The sequence below is a fragment of the Peromyscus maniculatus genome, chromosome X (assembly GCF_049852395.1).
Source record: "Peromyscus maniculatus bairdii isolate BWxNUB_F1_BW_parent chromosome X, HU_Pman_BW_mat_3.1, whole genome shotgun sequence".
In the NCBI taxonomy this organism is placed as follows: Eukaryota; Metazoa; Chordata; class Mammalia; order Rodentia; family Cricetidae; genus Peromyscus; species Peromyscus maniculatus.
In genome coordinates, this window is record NC_134875.1 from 64,026,576 (window position 1) to 64,043,286 (window position 16,711).

The 16,711-nt window shown below is 37.5% G+C and overlaps 1 protein-coding gene across 2 annotated transcripts in view; it reads left to right on the forward strand.

The window, feature by feature from the left end:
- The first annotated feature begins 12,983 nt into the window (after positions 1-12,983).
- Positions 12,984-16,711, forward strand: part of LOC102909205 (E3 ubiquitin-protein ligase RING2-like) — a 44,431-nt gene continuing 40,703 nt past the window's right edge. The window contains exon 1 of one of the 2 annotated variants that reach the window (XM_016004102.3): positions 12,984-13,126. The gene's annotated coding sequence lies outside the window, so the exon portion shown is untranslated. The remainder of the gene's footprint in view (positions 13,127-16,711) is intronic. The other variant, XM_042269184.2, reaches the window with a different exon arrangement.

The window sequence follows — 16,711 nt, forward strand, 5'->3', positions numbered from 1 at the left end:
GCCAGAGTAGCACATTTGTGCACCAGCTCTGCCTAGATAATCACTGGAGGCTAGACTGTCTGCCTTCCCCAGGGCAAAGTATGAGTTATACACCCAGTATACTAATCTAACTTGTTAAATTCCCAGGACCCCCATCCACCGACACCATACTTATAGTTCTAGGCATAGCTCAGGTAGCACAGATTGTATACCAGCTTAACCAAGGAGATGCAGCAGTTTGTCCAATTTCATGCATGTGTGTGTATATGTGTGTGTGTGTGTGTGTGTGTGTGTGTGTGTGTGTGTGTGTGTATACCAATACAGTACCACAGTATCAACCAAAATAAATCAGTCCCAGTAGTGTTCTCCAATTAGAATTACCCAGATGAACCCTAGGACACAGAACTTAAAAGAACAATCATAAACTTCACCAAGAAATTCAAGAGATTTAAAGAAGACACCAATGAACAGGTCAATGAACTTAAAAGAATATACACATTAACACCTAAGTGATCTTAAAGAAAAAAAAAAACAGAGCTGACGAAAATGACTAAGGCTATCTAGCATTTGCAAACTGAATGCAGGGAATTTCTACATCACTCCTTAAATTCCCCGAATTCTAGACATCTATCCCACCTTTCTCTCTCTCTCCATCTCTCAAAGCCCTGCCTGATCCCTCCTATTCCCATCCCTACCTGCCACCAGTCCACTAGCAAAATCTATTCTATTACCCTTTTGCAGGGAGATCCATATGTTCCCTTCTTAAGCCCTCCTTCTTGCTTAGCGTTTCTGGGTCTCTGGACTGCAGTATGATTTTCCTCTACTTAGCGAATATCCATTTATGAGTACCCAGCCACAAAATGTGGGACCTACAATATGCCTTGCCTGCTGGGGCAATTGGGGCACAGAACTTGTGGGAGTGACCAACCCATGACTAGCCCAACTTGAGGCCCAGACCATGCCATGAGAGAAAGGTCATACCTAGCACTGCCTGGATGGCCAGGAACCAGAAGCAAGACAGCCCAGAGTCCCAGAATAGAACCAAACATGACTTGCAAAAGAGAAAAAGTCAATGAAATGGTTCCTAATGATATTCTGTTATACTCATGGATCTGTGCTTAGCCCAATTGTCATCAGAGGGGTGTCATCCAGCAACTAATGGGAGTAGATGCAGAGACCCACAACCAAACAGTAAACACTAGTTAAGAGGCAGGGGAACCCCACAGTGAGGTGGGAAAAGGATTGTAGGAGCCAGAGGGGTTGAGGAAACCATAAGAACATGTGTGGCCCACAAATAAACTAAGCAGGGCTCATAAGGACTCACAGAAACTGAAGTGACAAACATGGTCCCCTATATAGGTCTGGGCTAGGTCCTCTGCATATACCTTACGGTTGTGTAGCTGGGTGTTCTTGTGGGACTCCTAACAATGGGAATAGGGAGTGTCTCTGACTCTTTTGCCCACACTTTGGACCTTTTTCCTCTTACTAGGTTTCCATATCCATGATATGAAGGTTTGTGCCCAGTCTTACTGTATCTTTTTAGGCCATGTTCAGTGGATATCCCTCTGAGGCCTGCTCTTTTTGTTGTTGTTGTTGTTGTTGTTATTGTTATTTAAGGTTATCAGAGGAGGAGCTAATCTGAAGGATTGGGGAGGTAGGGGAAGGGAATAGGAAGAGTGGAGGGAAGGGAAACTGTGGTTGGTTGGCATGCAATGTATAAGAAAAGAATACAAGAAAAAGAAATCTCAATTCCATAAAAAGAAACATTTAAGAAGACTCAAACTAAATTGAAGATAGAATTGAAAACTCAAGAACTCATTTAGAAAACTTGGGGTCTAAAAGGCTTACAAGTAGAATGGACCAAGAAGAAGTCAGAATATTAGGTCTTGAAGATAAAGTAAAGGAATTAGACTACACAAGCAAAGAATATAAAGATAATTTAGCCGGGCAGTGGTGGCTCACGCCTTTAATCCCAGCACTCAGGAAACAGAGGCAGGCAGATCTCTGTGAGTTCGAGGTCAGCCTGGTCTCCAAAGCGAGTTCCAGGAAAGGCGCAAAGCTACACAGAGAAATCAAAAAAAAAGATAATTTAAAAAACACACAAAAGGAATATTCAGGAATTATGGAACACCATGAAAAGATGTCATCATCAAATTTTAGGTATAGATGGAGGTAAATTTCAGGTCAATGGCATAGATCAGATGTTCAAGTGGATCATAGAAGAAAACTTCCCCAAACTAAGGAAAGGCAGATGGTGATATTGTGTCACCCAATATACTGTGCACCCTAATAAAGTTATCTGGGGTCAGTGAACAGAACAGCCACTAGATAGACATAGAGGCCAGAAAATGGTGGCACATACACCTTTAATCCTAGCATTCCAGAGACAGAGATCCAACCAGATCTCTGTGAGTTCAAAGCCACACTGGAAACAGCCAGGCGTGGTAACAAGAGCCTTTAATCCCAGGAGGTGATGGCAGGAGCAGAAAGGTATATAAGGCGTGAGGACCAGGAACTAGAGGTTGTTGTTAAGCTTTTAGCAGCAGTTCAGCTGAGATCCACTTGGATGAGGACTCAGGCTTTCAGTCTGAGAAAACAAGATCAGCTGAGGAATTAGCGAGGTACAGCTAGCTGTGGCTTGTTCTGTTTCTCTGATCTTTCAGCATTTACCCTAATACCCGGTTACTTCATTTATAAGACCATTTAGCTATTAGTCTACAAAGGCATACTCATATAGACATTATAAGTGTACAGAACTTCAAATAGACAGGACCAGAAAAGAATTCCAATGCCATACTATAACTAAAACACAAATAGAACAAAGAAAGAGTACTGAAAGCTACAAGAGAAATATCATTACGTATAAAGGAAAATCCATCAGACAATTTCTTGATGAAAACTTTGAAATCCAGAAGACCCTAGTAAAATGTACTTCATGTCCTAAAAGAATATTGGCATGAGCCTACACTGCTGTGCCTAGCAAAACTATTTGTCATAATTAAATGAAAAAGAAATATTTTCCATGTTAAAATCAAGTGAAAAAATTCATCTTCACTAAAGCAACCCTGAAGAAAATATTGGGATTATTTATACTAGAGGGGATAAGCATAGCCAAGAGATCACAGATATTAGAAAAAGCTTGTATTGCTCAAACACAAAATAGGACTAAGTATAAAAATAGTAAATAACAACAAATAGACAGTAGTCAACTCATACCTTAGAATAACTTTAAACTTTAATAACTATGACTCGCCAATGAAAAGGCACAGATTAATTGAATGGATTAAGAAACAAAAGTCCATCTTTCTGTTTTCCATGAGAAGCTCATCTTACCTGTAATATGAGAACCACCTTAAAGTAAAGGATGGAATAAAGTATTCCAAGCAAATTGTACCAGGTGGCAAGTGGGTGTTGCTATCCTAATATATGACAAAATAAACTTCAAACTAAAACAAATCAGACAAGATAAAGAAGGGCAGTTCATTCTAATCAAGGGAAAAATTAAACATAAACATGATGACATTGCAATAGTAAACATATATGTACCAAATCCTGACACTCCCAATTTCATAAAACAAATACTAGTGGACTTCAAGACATTGATTAACTCCAGCTCAGTAACAGTAGGTGATCTCAGTACCACACTTTATACAACATACAGGTTATCTGAACAAAAAACAACAGAGAAACACCATAATTAAATCACATCATACATCAAAAACACCTAACAGATATCTATGGAATTTCCCACCCAAATACCAAAGAATACCAAATACTTTCTATTGAGCAGTTCATGGAAACTTTTCTAAAATAGGCAACATACAGGGACACAAAACAAATATAGAAAAAAATTAAGTAACTCTTTGTAACCTGTCTGAGCACAATGCAATAAACCTTAAAATCAGGAGCAAATAAATTTCTAGTGAGTATACAAACTCACGAATATTAAACACATTACTAATGGTGAATGGGTGAAAGAAGTTATCAAGAAAAAATATAAATACATTCCTTGAATTAAATAAAAATGAAAACACAACACAATGCAACCACTGTAACAGATTAAAAACATTCCTAAGATGGAAATTTATAGCTCTAAGCACCTACAATACAAAAACATAATGAGGAACTGGAAAATGCCCCAAGAGGTAAGAGCACTGGTTTCTCTTCCAGAAGATCTAAGTTCAACACCCAGCATACACATGGCAGTCCACAACCATTTGTAACTTTAGTTCTGAGGATTTAACATCCTCTTCTGGCCTCTATGCACTAGGTATACATTTAGTGGACATACATGCATGTAAACAAAACATCCACACACATAAAATAATAAATTTAAATTATAAAAAAATCATAAAGAGTTTAAGTACTAACATTAAGAATCTAGAAAAACAAGGACCAACCAAACCCAAATCCAACAGATGACCAGAAACAACAAAAATCAGGGAATGAGAAATATCTCAGCATTTAATAGAGCTTACTGCTTTCTAGAGGACCCATTTCATGTACTAGCACCCATAAGCATCCTACAATAAACTTGAATTCCAAATTCAAATTCAGGGGAACTGATGGCCTCTTCTGACTTCTGAAGGCTCCTGCATGCATTTGGTGCACATATAACACTAAGGCACATAAACATAAATTTAAATTTTAAAAAGAAATGAAAATTGAGGAAGTAAATAAATAGGAACAAACAAAAAATAGTACCAAAAATATCAAAGAATATAAAAGCTAATTCTTTAAGAAAATATATGAGATCACAGACATTTAATCCAACTAACCAAAACAAAGGAAGAAAGAGAGGACTCAAATTAACAGAGTCGGATATGAACGGAGAAATATTAGAACAGTTACCACAGAAATTCAGAATATTATAAGGAAATAATTTTTAAAAACTATACTCCATTAAATTAGAAAGCATATCAGAAATAGATGAATTTCTAAATTCATTTGAATCATCAGTTAAATCAAGCAGGGATTAATAACTTAAACAGGCCCTTAACAAATAAGGAGATCAAAACAATAGTAAAATGCCTTCTGGCTAAAAAGCCTAAAACCAGATGGCTTCACAGAAGATTTTTACCAGATTCTAAAGATCTACAACCAATAATTCATAAACTATTTTTTAAAAATAGCAACAGAAGGATCACTTCAAAACTTCTTCGCTGAAGCCAATATTACTCTAATTAATCTACGTAAAGACAAACCAACAAGAACAAAAAACAAACACACAAAACTCTTAAGTGCCAGTATCCCTGATGAACACAAATACAAATACTCTCAAGTAAATACTTGCAAACTGATTGCAAGTATAAACTAAAAAGATTATACTTGCACCATGATAAAATACATATTTCAAAATAAATTACAATGTATTTCTGTGGGAAAGGATTTTCTGAATAGGAGTCCATTTGCTCAGTAATTAACAGCCAACAATTGACAAATGGGACCTCATAAAACTAAAAACTTCCTACACAGCAGTGGAAACAATCAAGTGAAGAAAAGGCCACAGAATGAGTAAGACTATTTTCCACCTTTACATCTGATAGAGGATAAATACACAGTATATACGAAAAACACAAAACCAAAGTTAAGAAAAATTTCAATTTAAAGTGCAAATTAAAGCTACTTTGAAATTTAATCTTATTGGCTAAGATCCAAAAAAACTAATGATGATGAATCCAGGAATGCATGGGAGGAAGGGGGAACACTTATTCATTGCTGTGGGAGTGAAAATTTGAATAACCACTGTGGAAATCAGTGTGGATGCACCTCAAGAAACTGATAATAGCCAGCCATCTTAGCACATGCCTTTAATTACATAATTCAGGAAGCAGAAGCATATTCCTGTGAGTTCATTGGCCACCCTGGTCAACATAACAAGTTCCAGATACACAGAGTTATATGGTAAGACTCTTCATCTCAAAATAATATAAAACAAAACAAAAAATACAAGATGGCAAAGTCAGTAAAGGCACCTACTGCCTAGTCTGAGGATCTGAGTTAAATTTATAGAACCCGCATACTGAAAGGAAAAAATCAGCAAGCTCTCTTATGGTTTTGACATGTGAATGGTGGCACACATACCCACACACATGCATACAAAATAATAAATATAATTTTCAAGAAATTAAAGAGACTGACTAGAGAAACTGATATTGTCTTACGGTGGAATATTACTACAAAATTCATTAAAAACAATGTTTCCACAAAAAAAAACCATTAAGCTTACCAAGAGAAGTTTATGAAACAGACATTCCCACAAAATGTTACATTGTTTTCAAAAATGAGAAAATAACATTAAAATACAAAAATATTGCTTACATCTTTCATGCACTGTATTTCTGCTAAAGTCTTCTTGGAAAATGTTCTAGTATTCAACAGCAAATAAGAACACAAAGGGGAAATTTATAATTAATTAAGAGAGTAAAATATCCATAACTTGTGACTCTTTCCAATTGTTCTTCCAAATCATAGCCCTCATCATTTGCACTAGTGGTGTATATCCAATAGAAATGACATTATGGGGAGGAAAAAAAAAACTTTAGTTGGCAGGGATTTTCCCCCACAAATTCACCAATATATAAATTATTCTGTCTCTCCCTCAGAGACAAAGAGACTTGTTAATTCTTCTGCTATTATCATCCTGAGATCCAGAAACATCAGTGATTGACTCCTAATGCAGAACTGAGTAAGAATAGGAAGCATTTATTAGATACCTGATGGGGTAGTTTGAATAAGATTGCCCCCCATAGGTTCATATATTTGAATGCTGAGGGAGTAGCATTAGGAGGTGTGGCCTGTGGAGCTAGGTGTGGCCTTGTTGGAGAAGGTGAGGCTTCACTGATGGAAGTGTGTCACTGGCAAGGACTCAGAGGTTTCAGAAGGTCAAGCCAGGGCCAAAGACTGCCTCTCTTCCTACTTCCTGCCTGCCTATGTAGATGTAGAACTCTCAGCTCCTTTTCCAGCACCATGTCTGCCTGTGTGCTGCAATGCTTCCTGCCGTGATGATAATGAACTAAAGCTCTGAAATATAAGCCAGTCTCAATTAAATGTTTTCCTTTTTTGGAATTGCTGTGGTCAAGAGAAGAATAAAAAATATATTAAAAAAAGAAAGAAAAGAATAGGAAAACTATCAGGTACAGGTGAAACAAGTAAACAAAACTTCCATCAATGAAAACTATAGCTATGAAACTTAAGAATAAGGTCAATGCAATATACATAAGTGAAAGAAAAAGAATCAAATAATTAAGCTAAGAAGGTTTGCTGTTGAAATACAAAATGATACCACCAGTGTAAATAGTTCACTGATAACTTAGAGAGTAAAACATAATCTTAGCTTACAACCTAGTGATCCCACTGTAAGATGCATACCAAGAACAATTAAATATAACAAATCAGTATAATAACCTGGCATGATGAAATAGTTATGAATGAAGTGACTTTATTTATAATCAACTGTGTAATATCCACTAGTGGTATGATCATACCTGCATTGGAAGATTACTGAGTAACAGGAAGTCACAAGATACATACAAAATTATACATAAATATCAAATGAGTGAAAAAAATGAAGAAAACAGACTTACAAGGTAATATGATATGATGTTCTTTCATATATTAATACATGAAAGAATATGTATGTATTTTCTTCTAGTTGGTTTTGCCTATCAACTTGAGACAGTCTAGATTCACTGTAGAAGTATCATTGGTGAGATGGTCCTGATCAGTATGTCCTATGGGAATATCAGTAGATAGCTGTCTTGATTGATGTAGAAGGGTGAAACAATACTCTAGGCAGGTGGTCCTGGGTTGTATATGGATAGTTAGCTAATCATGTACCCGCAAGTGAGCTAACAAGCAACATTCCTTCACAGTTTCTTAGTAAGTTCTTACCTGAGTTCCAGCCCTGACTCCTCTCATTAATAGACTGTTTCCCAGAAGTGTAAGCCAAATATACCCTTTTACCTCTTAAGTTGCTTTCAGTCAGAGTTCTTAATCACAGCAACAGAAATGAAACTAGAACACACAACATCCTGGACGATGTAAGTATCATTAGTGATGAGAGAGAGTTGACTACAAAGGAAACTAGGTCATTTGGGAAGGCAAAGGTGAAATTTCTATACATATTGATTGTGGTGATTGTTATATAACTCTGCATTTGTCAGAAATCAAAGTACTGATGGAAAAGGGTCAATGATATTATTTGGTAATTAGGAGGTAAAAGTAAAATTTGTAATATAAAATAAAAAAAATATTTTAAAAAAAAAGAATTGCTGTGGTCATGGTGTTTTTCACAGCAATAAAATCCTAACAGAAGTTGGTACCAGGGACTCCGGTATTGCTGTGATAGACTTGACCTTGTTTCTTTTTAATGGAACATGGACTTTGGGACTTTAGGTTAGAAAAACAGTTGAATGCTGTAAACAGAGCTTAATGGGCCATATTTGTAGAAACATGGAAAACAGTGGTGCTGAGGGTTATCTGAACTGTAGGGGCTTGGCTCAAGATGTTACAGAGGAGAAGAATTTTAGTATGTGGCCTAGAGACTGTTCTTGTTTTGGCAAAAAATGTGGCTGCTTTCTTCCCTTGTCAAAAAAAATCTGCCAAAGGCTAAATCAAAGAGCTATGGATTAACAGCTTTGGCACAGAAGATTTCCAGACAGCCTAGAATTGTTGTTGAATGTATTGCTTGGTTATTAGTGGTCAGGGTTAAGCAGATCCATAATGAAAGGAAGCAAGTGAACAAGGAAAACTACAAAGTGTACTGTTGGAGGAGAAAGGGGGCACCAAGAAAATGTTTAAAGAAAAGCCTGATCCTACATGGACTAAAATGGATGGTTTCCCTGGGGCAAGACCCCACACCCAGCTAAGCTTCAAATAAAACTCTAGCGTTTAGTCTCTCCTGTGCCTGGTTCTTATACAAACATTTTCCCATTTAATCCTAACAGTTCAATAAAGTCAAAGTGAGTCTTGTTACAGATGTATATTCAAGCAAAACAATATATACACAGGATGGGAAGAAGCCTTCATTAAGATGTATACCAATTCAAATGTAAAGCCTTCCCTCATTCTATCCGTTAACGTTCACTCCACTGGACATTATAGAAAATAAAAAGATAAAGCTGCATATTTCTACAAACTTCACGTATACAGATGTAATGGCGACTATAAGAGAAACTGGAAAAGAAGGAAGCAGGCAATAGATATCATAATATTCACCTAATAATTATCATATGGGCTATAGTGAAGTATATTATAGGTGTGATGCATTGTCCATAGATACTAGTGATACTCTGGTATAATATAGTATGTAGTTCTTAACAAAAATATGCCATAAAGACCACCTCAGGGTTGATCAAATACTCATTTTGGATGGTAAAACTTGTTTCCTGAATTATCACATTTGGTTAAATATTATCTCTCTCTCTCTCTCTCTCTCTCTCTCTCTCTCTCTCTCTCTCTCTCTCTCACACACACACACACACACACACACACACACACACACACAACTAACTCAGCTACCACTTTGGATTTTCTTCTAGGTTTAAAAACTCCCATAGCCGGGCGGTGGTGGCACACGCCTTTCATCCCAGCACTTGGGAGGCAGAGCCAGGTGGATCTCTGTGAGTTCAAGGCCAGCCTGGGCTACCAAGTGAGTTCCAGGAAAGGCGCAAAGCTACACAGAGAAACCCTGTCTCGAAAAAACAAAAACAAAACCAAAAAACAAAAAAAAAAAACTCCCACATCCAAAATAACTACCCAGGTTATATAAGCATGATAATCTTTAAAGGGAAAGAGCTATGTCCATTAATGAGGAATAGACTTGGACCCTACCTCCTACTCTCCTCTCTCTGACGACAAAAACAGACCTAGTTTCTTGAGAACTCTATTCTTTAGGAATGACTGACTATCTTTTGGGGCTTACAGTGAACACCCACTGCACCCCATTACTAGAGACATAACTTCCACTTCCACTTCATCAAAAGAAGATATGAGGGCTTATGTCAACATTTGGGGGAAAGTATAGATTCTTAGAGGAAAAAATAACTTGTTTCTGGTTCTATTCCTGGAACTAGAAAATTAATCTTAATCAGCCCAGTATCACGTGAGAAACTTGACTTCTTTAGCTAGAAAGAGATCAAAGTTTCTTTAGCTAGAAAGAGATCAAAGTTTTAAGATTTTTTCCATACATTTTAACTGATTTGCATGTGTGTGTGTGTGTGTGTGTGTGTGTGTGTGTGTGTGTGTGTTTCTGTGTCTGTGTGTTTAACAGATTTAAATACTTCTACCATGTGTGTCCTGGGAATTAGAATTCAGTTTTTTAGGCTTTGGTACCAGCACCATTACCTAATGAGCTATTTCACTGGCCCAATTTTCCAAATAGTTTAAATGAAGATGTGTAGTGGGTAGCCATTCCAGCTTGGATCTGGAAGTTCCAACCCCCATTGAGACTCTGGCAACTGTCACGCCTACAAGGCGGGGCGAGGGGAGGCGACTGGGGACCCGAGAGCTGGATGGGCCAGCGCTCTCTCTGGGCGCTCTCTCGGTGCCAGGACGCTGACCGGTGGAGATTGACTGTGCAGAGCACCGGAGAACACCGCTGGACTGCGTTACACCTTCCCCAGACCCTGCGACCTACCCATTACTTAATTTGTGAGTTATGCCATTAAATAAATATCCTTTTAACTACGTGGAGTGGCCAAAATAATTTCACCAATAAAGATGTTTACAAAAATTTCCAAAATTGTACATATCTTGTATGAACAGAAGTTCTAGAAGTTCAGAAGCAGAGCCCTATGTTCCTACCTGTGGATGTTTCTTTAGAGCTAATGAGCTGCTCTGCCCTTTCAGTGTCTCTGAGCTCTACATTTTATCACAGTCCTCACAAAGCCCTCTCACTCACTTGTCAGCCCCCTTTCAGCATTTGAGTTTGTAGCTTGTGATCCACATCAGAGCTGTTCAAAGGACCATTGAAGCAATGTATATCTTGATAATAGGACAAAAAAGTGACTTAAAATAAAAGGGGATCAGATATCAAAATATATTCCCTGTGGTAGAAACCAGTGTTATTTTTTTGTGTTCTTAAATTATAATGTAAAACACCTTTATTCCTGTGAGTTAATAATTAAAATAAAATTGAAAGCCAAAAACAAAGAATGATTGTAATCACTATTTTCATAAACTTTTTTTTTTGGTTGTCTATTTGTGTGAGTGCATACATATACCACTTTTGGTGTAAAATATCACTGATACATACATTATTTAATAGTTGGCAATTTAATTAGAGCAATGTTTCTCAAACTTCAGCAGACATAAGTACAATCAATTGGTCTTGGGATAAACATGCAGACTGGTGGAACAATAGTTGCTTAGCATGCTTGAGGTTAAGTTTAGTCCCCAGGACGAAGCGCAAATAATTCCTGAATCATCCAGAGATTTTTTTCCCAAATCAGCACACTGTCAACACTTTATTTAGTAAGTCAGAGACAGGTCTGGTTGTTTGCATTTCTAACTAGCATTCAGGCTTTGATTCTCAAAGCTAAGGAAAGCTGGGCTTGGTAGTTCACTCTTGAGGAGAGTTTCAGCCTGGGTTACATACAGTGACTCCCAGGGAAGACTGGCTTATAGTGTCAAACCCTGTCTCAACAATTAAAAAAAATATGAGCAGCAGGAAAAAATAACTAAAGAAGAAGGTAAAATAAATACTCATTCGCCAGCAACTTTAGAGAGACTTCTGGAGTTGAGAAAACAATTCATTTGTGAAGTCTAAGAAATATCCACACAACAGCAAAAATAAATCACAATTCACTTCTTAATAAAAATGTTTACCTTGATGTACGTGTTTCTGTTGAGAAAGGATTTTATGTGTCCTAGACCAGCCCAGAACTCACTGTGTAGCCAAGGATGACTAGATCTTCTTATCTCTATCACCCAAGTGTTAGGATAACAGGCTTGTGACAAGATGTCTGGTTTATATAGAACCAGAGACCAAATGCAGGACTTCCTGCATGCTAATCAAGCACTCTATCAAAAAAAAAAGTTTTCTCCCGACTTTATCCAGAATTCCAGGTAAAGCTTACACTACAAGGAAACCTTTATTATAATCACTTGTTCATAAGTGTCAAAAACAAAACAAAACACGAGGTAAAATCCATGAAAAAATTTACTTCAGATTAAATGAAGTTTAACCCTTTGGAGCCACTCAACTGATGTGAAATGCTGGTATATTCTTTTCTGACCTTCTTCACCACTGTTAGTAGTCTAGTCTGAACTTCCCCACCTACCTATTGTGTCCTGCCTCAGCCTTCCACCCTCACCTGCATCAACAGACCACACACACCCACACCCACACCCCCCCCACACACACACACTTCTCCATGGGGAATTCCTCCTTACTTTGTGACTGTCAGGTCTCATCCTTGTATGCACTCCAGACACTGTCAGTGAGTCACTGGCCAATAACTCTACCACCTTGACGTTCATGGATGGCCCATTTTGCAAAAAGCACGATGCCTGACTCACCCTGAAACTTCTGTAAACATTTCTACACAAGCAGTCCCCAGGCAGAGATATGACTGCTATGGGGTTCAGTAATTTTTATTGCAAAAAAAGGTAAACAACTAGTGAGCAGTTAGTGCCCTCTCCTCTAGGAAGTGATACTCAGATTGCAAGATCCCCAAGAAATGTTGGGAATTTGGTCTTAGGCTATTTAGAGGCTTTGCCCACATACTTCTTTGCCCCAGATTGTAGTTCTGACTCACCATCACTCCAAAATCCTCAGCTTGATCCTGGGGCCTGTGGACTTCTGCTGTGCTCCAAAGATAACAGGGTCCCCATTAGGTCACCAGAATCTCACCATGGACACTACAAAGAATTTGTAAAGGCGCGGTCCAAGAATGCCAGCCAATCAGAGCCCAGCTTGGACCATGGAGCTTAAACTACTCATAACATCCAATCAGAGCCAATCTTGGACTATGTGCTGTTCAGAACAGCCAATCAGAACAGAGCACAGGGTGGAACTGCTCCCTGGAAGAAGGAAGAGGAAAAGTGTCTAACTAGTCCGAAAACCATAGCAACCTGGAGTCAGTGATTAGCACCCAGCTGCTTGCTGCTGCAGTTTTGTCAAACTCACATCAGAGCTTAAAAGGTAAGTCATGGTGGGCAGGGAAAGAGGAAAGAGGCCAGTTTAGAAATGTAGGTGGGCAGGAGCCAGTAAGGGGGATGATCCAAACTGGAAGTCAGCCTCTCAGCCAGTGAAGGCCTTGAACAATTGTCAACTGCCGTACAGTTTTGGGATTGTGCCTTTAGTTCCTACTGCCTTCAATTGTGTGGACTTGGCATATCAGTTTCTGCCCATTCTAGTATATTTCTTGGTAAACAGGGTAAGTTCCTACTGGATCTATATAATTTGATTATTTTCATTCGGTTTGAAAAAAATGTAAGGCAAAAGAAGGAAAACTATGTGCTCAGCCTTTAAAATGTAAAAGAAAACATAAGAAAAAAAGTTTCATAATATTGGGTTCCGCAGAAATATCTTGACTTTGAACCAATATCCAAGTTTCAGAGGAAAATTTCTCTAGATGGATAACAGTGGATACAAAGTCAATGTATTTGATGCCACAGACACATTCACTTTAAAATGGTTAATGTTCTAAATTATTTTATTGTAAAAATATAGCACATTCCATCCATCCAAAAATATATACTATAGAGATGAAAATACGTATCCACATAACCCTTACTGGATTATCATCTTTATTCTCAGACTGGGTCTCCATGTCATAATATTTACCTGATTTATTGAACATTTAGTATAAGCCATGCATTATTCTGAGTATTTGTTTCTATGAATAGATTCAGTTCTCTAAATGACCCTATGTGGTTAGTATCCATTAACTCTTAGACTTCTCCTGAATAACACTCTCATTCTTCCAATAATAAGTTCTCTTTTGATTTTATGTTTATCATTTATATGCAGTTCTCCTCTGCCTACACTCCTAACTAATTTGTAATGATTAAATGTTTCTAAGATTGTTGTAGTTCTAAAAGTGACATTTATTCTTCAAACCTACAACTTCTAGAAGTATTCCCATCTTACCTATATCTGCTTGTCGTTATAGTTCACTCACTTTAGTTGCCTTTGTAATATATTAGTTATCTCATATTTTCTTTTTGTATTGTGTTGTCCATGGATGAACCAGTTATTTATTACCAAAAATATTCTACTGCCTGTTCTGGTACATGTCTTTCAGAGCACATATCTATGAGTTTCTCTAGGGATATTTAGTAGTAGTATCGCTGCTGTGGTATGGACAGTGTCTGTTTTACATGATGAAGGCAAGTGTTACACATTTTCTTATAGAATGTGTGTAATCTACTTAATTGATGCACCCGTCAGTAGTTTATAAAATTCCCTTTGGCACAACATGCTGTTGATAATCAGATTTTTCACAACTTTTGTGTTTTAGTCACAATTTAGTTTAATGGATTAAGAGTCTTGTCTTTCTGATTGTATTTCCCATAAATATATCATCTTCAATATTTTTAGGTAATTCTTATTTCTACTTTAGGCAAACATCTGGTCACAGACTGCCAAGAATTCATTTGGGTAACTTTTATTCAAGGGTAATCACCTTTAAAGGATTTTCTTAGTGTTTGTGGAGAAATTTTCATAGAAACAAGAACTATACCCACTGGAAGTTGTCACCCTTATAGAAATATGTAGGTTAACCCTGCTTTCTGGAAAAAATGGAAATAGTCATAGATACTTTGTGTCAGTATCTGAAAAAAGAAATGCCTGTTCTGTTATGACAGTGAGGAATTCAGCACTCTGTGTGGAAACAAGACATTAACTGCAGAAGGTTTAAATAGTGAAGAAAAAATGAGAGCAAACATCACTGAAAAGTCAAGATGTTAGATAGATGTCATATTGCTTTCTTAGTACGATAGAGAGTTGTGAGAAACAATCATGAATCCGAGTCGGTTTTCTTGTCTTCCTTGTATGTCAACATCCTCAGGCTGGGGTTCTTTATCATCATCAACACCATTGCCTGATTTGCTGAGCATTTAGTCTGAGCCAGACACTTTTCTGAGTGTTGAGTTTTATTAGCTCATTCAGTACTCTAAATGACCTTTTATGGTTAGCACTGTAGTCCCACTGTATATCTAGAGATTTTAAGGAGTATCCCCATCATCAGCAACTAAAATGGTACCTGCTTTGCATCCCTGGGTTCTTGAACAGGGCCTATATCTGGATACTATGGCAACTCTCAAGTATGAATTCCATTATTCAATGAGAAAACCTAGCTTTTTGCCAGTGTCTCCCTACTCTTGTTAAAATAAATAAATAAAACCAGAACTTGCATATGTGGCGAGAGTAAGGAAGAAAAATAGCTTTGATTTAAGGAATTATCTCTCATAATATATTCTGGCCTGTTCAAAATATGATTCTATGCCAGATACACCCAGCAGGCTAGAACTTTTAGGAAGTGTTTCTGTATGGCAGGCTTGACCACATTGCTTTCTGAGGAGACCTGAGTCTTATGGCCTTCAGTTGATTAAATGAGGGTCTCTAACATTATGAAAAGTGTACCTTTTTTTTGTCAGTGTATTCATTAAAACATTACTTAGAGCTGGAAAACACCTGCATTGCAATTTGTTTACTGGTGTTCAGGCAAAGAGCTGAGGACTATAACCTTTTTAAGTTTATACAACACAAATCATTGTACTGCTTAAAACCAATTCCTGTGGCAAAGGAAATGGAGCATACTCCTTAGCATATGGAAAGCACATAGATTGCCACTGGCACTGTGGTGGTGAGTGAGTTGGGGGGCGGTGGGAATTAGGAAAGGGGAAAGTCTGAACCATCTATCTCCAGTTCTGGGACTTTCCTTTATAAGAGATAGGGAGAAGTTTCAGGAAAGGGGTGGACATTTCTGGTGCTGATTTTCTTTGGTGACTGTACTTTCTGTTTTTTGGAGAGGGCTTGTACAATCATTAAATTGGTTCAGGTCAGCCCAAGGGCAAGTTTTTCTTAGTTTCTGGGTCCTTGAGTTAATCACAATTTGTAGTCACATACATCTGGCCCCATCTTCTTGTCTAATTTCCCCCAGAGGGACTTGATTCCTATTACCCTTGGGAATACAAGAGATAAACATTCTTATCTTTGATAACTGCTTCCAACTGGGAGGCTGCTGTAATCCCCCTCTCTCTTGGAGATTGCGGAACTCTTACCCAGGCCAATCCAGTAAACAGAACAAGACTTTCAAGTCTTTTTTTTTTAATATTGTTTTGAAGCAATGGAGTTTTGTGGATTGTGGGTAGCAAGAAACAAATTTTGTAACAAAGTTTAATAGTTAAGGGCATAACTGTAGGGCCAAGAAGAGTACAAGGAAGAGTCCTGCTAAGAGAAGCACCAAGATATCCAATACCAAAATTTGGAATATAATCAATATGATTCAAATAACTTCTGGAGAATTTGAGGGTCCCAACCTGCAAATTTTGGTGTAACATCTCTCTTTAATACAGATTTGATTAACAACAAAAGACAAACTAACAACTCCCCCCCCCCAAAAAAAAAAAAACTTAAGGAAGAGGCTTTTCTTTTCAGTTTTTTTGAAATCTAATTTTAAATTTGGATGAGTTACTATTAATAATGAATCTATTTGAATTTGAAATGTATTTGTACTATGGCCAATGTCTTGCAAGGTGAATCAGATAAATTTAGGTGTAT